Here is a 6828-nt window from a genome sequence, read left to right on the forward strand (position 1 = left end):
GTGTTTAAGGACTTGATTAGTAGCCAAGCCCCATCAAACTTGAAAGAGTCTTTTTGATCACACAGGTGAGGAAATTAATGATAACAACTGTATTGTTTATATAAGAACAGGTCTTGTTTTCCAAGTGAATAAAATGTTGAGGCAGCCTGCCTCCATTTGAACCTTTGTCCTGCTGGTACTTCCACACTTCTTCTCTCTGGAGTTTCAGATAACTCAGGGAGTCTTGAACAGTCAGTGAGGTCAGCCCACACAGAGCAGCCTGCAGCAGGGACAGGTTCTTCCTGTGGATACAGTTCATGTAGAAGAATATAAGTGTGGATATGGGTGACTGAGGGCTGTAATACAAAGTTGCATGACTAGTCAGATTTTTTATGAGAAACGCTAAATGACACCTACATGTGAACACATCTGTATTTTTACTATGGTGTTGAGAAATGATGGAATTAAAACATTTTCCCCGTAAATTATTAGATTATCAGATTTTTATGTATTTTTGATTGATACTTTGCAAAACTCAAAATATTCCACTTAATTCATATGAAAAGCAATTCCTACAGTTTTCACTAATTGGTTTTCCATAATTATTTGTTTATATTGATTTTCTGTACATTTCCAATAACAAATTTGGGAAACAACATACATTTGTAGATAATTATTTTGATTTCAAGTTATAAATGAATAAAATGAATAAAATAAAATGAAATTATTTTACTTTTTAAATGCCAACTATATATATTCAAAAGAAAAAACAGATTATGTGTTTTCAATTTCACTTTTATCTCAATCTTTGACATCAGATGCATACGGAGAAACTTTTAGCTATCATTGTCTTGGTTTGCTCTCAAAAACTTGAAGAGTATATTATTACAAGTGATAACACAAGGACATTAAACTGTTGCATGATTTCTTAATAAAAATCCCATTGCACTGCTATTTGTTTTATACCTAAACAATAGTGTTTCAAGAGCAGTGATTCAGTTACTGAATGAATATTAAAAATAGCAGCGAGAAAGAAATAATCTATCCCAAGTCAATATGTAGAGTCCCTACTTTTTTTGCTTAGAAACTTTCCAATTTCCTTAACAATAATGATTTTTTTTTAAGCTATGCATTTACAACTCCTGTTTAATGAACAAATGTTCTTTGTTTAGGTCCATCATGCTTTGCAAGGTACTGTTGGTCATCTATCAGGTTAAATATATCTCTTCCCAGCACATCTGCCCATTTTACCTACTAAATCCAAGTTCTTCAAGGCTGAGGATTTGTTGCACTGAGTAGCAATAAAGATAAATACTCCCGTACTTTCCCGGTCTTTCCATGCACTGATACACCTGAACTCCTCTGTTATTACTTGTGTTCTCTTGCAATAACAATGCTGTGGGAACATCAGGCTGTATCATGTTGCCTGGAGTGGTTGGTTCTGTGTTTCATGGACTGAAACTTCCTAATAATTTGGTGATGCTTTCCAAAGCCTCTTATCTTTCTATCAGTCATATGCCCTGCCTGTGACAGCTGATCCCCTGTACACTTTGCTTGTATTTTTTCTTACCATCCCTTAAGAATACATAGTGTCTGTTCATGCTTGGCTCAGGTTGCCATATTTCAACTGTAATAATTCAGTGTGATTTTGTTTTCACCTTACTGAAACTTTTTTTTCTTAACTACAACAGAATCATATCCATCTTATGTACATGCATAGTGCATATTTCCTCAGTTTAACTTTGCTCTTGCTTGGAGCCCCTTCACCACTGGGTTCAGCAAGACTGCCATCAGCCACATGGCACCCAAGATGCAGACCATGGAACATGGCATCTCTTGTACAGCAATTACTACGTGTCAAAAAATGTGTCCAGTCCTGCAACACATTCAAGAAACTTGGCAGTTCTGTATGGTGATAGCATTGGCAGAACCTACTACTCCCTTAAAGGAGCATAGGCTGAAAGGTTATGCCTTAATGCAAGAAACAAACAAACAAATTAATTTTCTGCTTTGTGTTCCTTTTTGTTGTTTAGCAGATAGATTCCTGCATTATATCTGTTCTCTCTAAAATGGCTTTATAGCATGCTGTGTTTGCCAGCACAATATTAAATGGTCCCGAGACACTGTTTAAACTCACTTGTCATGTTTTCGACACTATACCTCACTTTGTAATTACTGCCTCCTGTTGCCAATAATTCATGCCCTCTAGAAGGCCCTGTTTAAGTCTGAGTAATAAAATACTGAAAGATTAATATTCAGTTGATGACAGATCATTTAATGCAACTCTTGACAAAACCCTCCAGTGTCTAGGAAATTGGCAGAATGTGGTTGATGGCTGCTTTCTGATGTCATTCAATTAGCAACCAAGGGTTGGTTCTCTGGGGTTATTCTCTGTAGTTTAATGGAACAGACTTCTTTTCAATCTTCAGTCCACTCAGGGAATTGTATGAGGTGAGTTTAATTTATGTGTATTTGGCATGAAAGTGGATCTTCTTAGATTGCAAACCAAGACCTGCATTACTGTTTCAGCGCTGCAGTTAGCAAATTTGAATATTTTCATTTAACTGTGTTCTGATACTCCCAATGAGAACAAAAGAGTTTTGCATGCATGGATTCATATTCAGGCTCTGAAGTTGCACATTGTAGTCTAACTTTTCTCAAAATCTTACAGAAAATTGCAAGCAGCTTCATATGCTGACAAGCACTTGGATGATTTGCCTTACTGGTTTCAAAATCATGGTCTTAATAACTTAACTAATAAAGTAAAACATCACACCTGCTTCTTTCCCCATACCACACCTTTATGCCATCTTGGCAATACAAGGGAATTTTAAAATTAGTGTGGATCACAGCTGGTTTACAAGTTGATTTCAGTAGGGGTGTTTATGTAGGTACATTCCAGCTGAGTAAGAGCACTGATAAATCGTTTCTGGTGAGTATAGCAGCCACAGTTTTTACTGCATGGATGTCACTGTACTCCTCTGCACATCGATTACCAGAACTGACAGAAGGGAACATATCTCTGCTTAACCTACTTTGGTTCTCACTCAAATGCCTTGGTTCCTTTGAAAGGCCACTGATGCTTTAAGGTAAGACATCACAGTACGCTTGCTTGTGGTTTATTACTGATGGAGTCAAAGAGTGAGCAGTTCTGGTTTTGAACTTGTGAGAAGTACCAGAGTGAAACCTGCTCCTCCCCACCCCCAAAATCAGTGGGATTTGTCATCAGGGAATGCCTCTCTGCCAGAGTTTCAACTAAGGTGCTCAGCTCCTACTCAGAGTGGGGAGAGAGGAAGGAAAAGGCAGAGACTTCAGACACCCAAAATGGTTTTTGGTTGTCTCTGAAAACTAACTAGGCTAGAATTTCATGCTATATTACCACTGTTTGAGTATATTTTTGGAGTGTATGCATGTAATATGTAAAAGCATTAATAGCAATCCTTTGCAGAAGAGAGTAGGTGCACATACAGTTTCCTGCGTGGCAACACCATCTAAAGCAGGTTTTAACCTCTCAGTCCCACCATTTTCCCATATTGCTGCCCTCCCCATGTTACCATCACAATGTTTATAGGCTGTGTAATAAACCTGGTCAGTGAACCACAGATGGCTGAAAAGTAACCTTGTGCGAAAAAAAGAGCTTTTTTGAGTGACAGTTGCCTCATCCTCTTTGCAGAATGACTTACCAAACAGCAGGAATGGAACAGCTGAAAGAGGAGAGCTTCCCATGATGGAAAGACAGAAATAAAGGCAGGGGAATGCCTTGAATTAGGAGGTCATGCTTTCTACTGAACACTTTGTGTTGTGAACCTCCTCACCCTCATTTGGCATCCAACATTTGTATACCTAAACTGGACAGATCATCCGTCATTTGATAGCTGCATAAATATCTCAGCTGGCTTGTTAACATGCTTTAGTAATGGCTGAACTCCTGGACGTTAATAGGCAACCAGGATGTTATCACTTATTTCCTGAACTGACCACTTTCACACAGATCACAGAATCACAGAATATGCTGAGTTGGAAGGGACCCATCAGGACCATCGAGTCCAACCCCTGGCCCCACGCAGGACATGCCAGGAGTCACAACTTGTGCCTGAGAGCTTTGTCCAAACACTTCCTGAACTCTGTCAGGTTTGGTGCTGTGTCCACATCCCTGGGGAGCCTGTTCAAGTGCCCAACCACCCTCTGGGTGAAAAACTTTTTCCTTATATGCAACCTAAACCTTCCCCAACTCAGCTTCATGCCATTCCTTGAGTTCTGTCACTGGTCACAAGAGTGAAGAGATCATACTTGCCCCTCCTTTTCCACTCATGAGGATGCTGAAGACTGCAATGAGGTTTCCCCTCAGTCTCCTCTTCTCTAGGCTGAACTAGCTGGTTACTCAGAGCTATGTTCTTAACGGTCATAGTTTCTCTGGAACCTTTTTGATTCAGATGTGATAACCTGAAAATTTCCTTTTCTTCTCTATTTTCCTTTGGCAATAAACAAGGTAGAGAAATCATCAGAAGAATTTATGACTGATTTGGGAGTTTTCCTGTGATTAGAATGATGGCTTTTTTATTTTGTATACAGAGATATTCTTTATGGTATCATCATCTTGGGTATGTTGGGAACCTCTGGATGTCACGCCTGGCTCTATTTTCAAAGAAATTCATGCCTTCGAGAGAAGTCATTAAGTGATAAACCACTTTCACCTCTATCTTAATAGTTGATGAAGCAGTATTGGCTTGATACTTAATAAAAGGTTACCCTTCATCATTTTTTCAGCATTTCAAAAGCCTAAATCAGCCTTTACGGTAGTGTTAGCACAACATGTACAATGCATTTGAATTCCGTGAATCAGGCAGGATAGGCAGTCCATCCATATGCCACTCTGTGGAAAGGTTGGCCAGCACCAATAAAATGGAATAAGTTAATTTGGAACCAAGTGCTTCTTGTAGTTTTCTCATACAGTTTTTATTACAGAAGAAGTTGCATAATGTACAGTGGAAAAATCATGTCTTACACAGCATCTGATGTAGAGAACAGTGTACCCAAGCAATGAGTCAGGACTCCCAGGTGAGATGTGAGTCTATGACATGCAGGAATATGTTCCACGTGGTTCTCTTGCGAGCTGCAAAACATTAACAATTTTCTCAGGTGACATTTAGCTCCCAAAAAGACCCCCAGAATACTAGGCATTTTTAGAGCATCATGTAATTTCCCCTACATACACCATATTTCAGTTCTCTCTGATTTTTCCAGTGATAATCATGTAAAAAATAAAAGAAATTGGCTAGTGTAAATTCTGTTAAGACTTGCCCTCTATAATGTTGTCTAAGAGTTCGGAACAATCACATGAAAAGTGATGCCTGGGGAATCCGTCAGAGTTTACACCAAGCTTGCTGCCTTAGGGGACAAGGCTTTTGGTGGTCAGCTCCTGAATGTGTGTTATTCTTGCTGAGTAGGTGTGATCAGCGCAGTCCAGGATTTATGTGTCTCTCTAAGAGGACTCCAAGCATTGACTGAAAAGCAGTGAATGAAATGTTTGTTACAACTGGACAAGTAGCTGTAAAAGTAAAATACTGAAAGCCTTAAGATAAAGCTGTTTAAAAGAGAAATTGCACTTGATATGAAATATGTTCTCTTCCAACCAAGACAGAATGATTTGGGGTAATGTTTTTCCTTTTAACCATTGTGTTAGTGAGTTTACATGTCTGCTTTTAAGAAGTAGTTACAGGTTCCTTTTGCTATAATTTCAAAGACAATATGGCTTAAGCTGGGGGGGGCACTCCTGTCAAGATGACCTTGGAGATGTTGGTTACTACCTTCTTGCCAGAAATTGTCAGTTCTATACCAGAATCAGTAGACCAGATTATTGTTTAAAAATTATCAAACTATTCCTTGAGCTGCCTCCTGATCTTTATCTACTAAAGTGGCTACAGAGAGCTTATGTGATTTGTTACACACACTCTCTTCTGAGTTGCTTACTTTTTTAAATTGCTGTGCGTGTTTGCTCTCTGAAGGCACCTATAAACCAAAGAGCAAGTGTGTGTGGCACAATGCAGTCCACAGTAAATGAAAAACCTATGTATGGAAAACAATGCAGATGAATTGGCAGGATGGGATAGTTAGCTTTGCTGAGCAGCAGAGCTAATTATTCAGATTCTTATTATTCAGAGCTACACTGGAACAGTGCTGGTGAGGAAACCGCACAACTGCTCAGCATTTTCAGTCAGGTGACTTCGAAGAGATCAGTGTGTAGCAATCCTCGTGCTGTAAAAGTCAGCGTTTGCTACAATGGTCATCCCACTTGGAGGATTTGAGCTAATGCTCTGAGGACACATGTTTAAGGTGTTGGCTCGGGGTTCTTTGATAGGTACCTGTAACTCTGGTCCACTGCTTCCATTCAGTGTGTGTGTATAGCAGTAGCTGTGTAGCTATGATTTGAAATGCTTGGTATCTTACCATGCAGTGGAATAGGCTCAATGGACACGGACTTTTTCTCTGCCTGTCACTGCTGACATCCTCATGTTCCACCCTCATACAGACAGTTTGCTGGGCTATACCTGAAAGCCTTCAGAAAATCCCAGCGACCATATTTCGTTAGTCATGAAATACAGTCTATAAATTGCCGTCAGGGACTCTCCATCCAGATAACTAGCAGGGTCAGAATTTTCATTTACTGGATCTGGGCTGGCTGAACTGAGGGGAAGTCCCACGTACGTGCCATAGTGCGGCGCGGGTTCGACATGCCTGGAAGTTACACGCCGGGACGTGCAGCCCGCGTTGCTGCGCTCCCCGGTCCACGCCGACACCCACCCGCTCCCACGAGCGTTGATCGGGCAGGATCTGGTCAGCAGGATCTGG

The sequence above is a fragment of the Manacus vitellinus genome, unplaced genomic scaffold (genome assembly GCF_001715985.3).
Source record: "Manacus vitellinus isolate BGI_N305 unplaced genomic scaffold, ASM171598v3 scaffold_8_pilon, whole genome shotgun sequence".
NCBI classification, from domain to species: domain Eukaryota; kingdom Metazoa; phylum Chordata; class Aves; order Passeriformes; family Pipridae; genus Manacus; species Manacus vitellinus.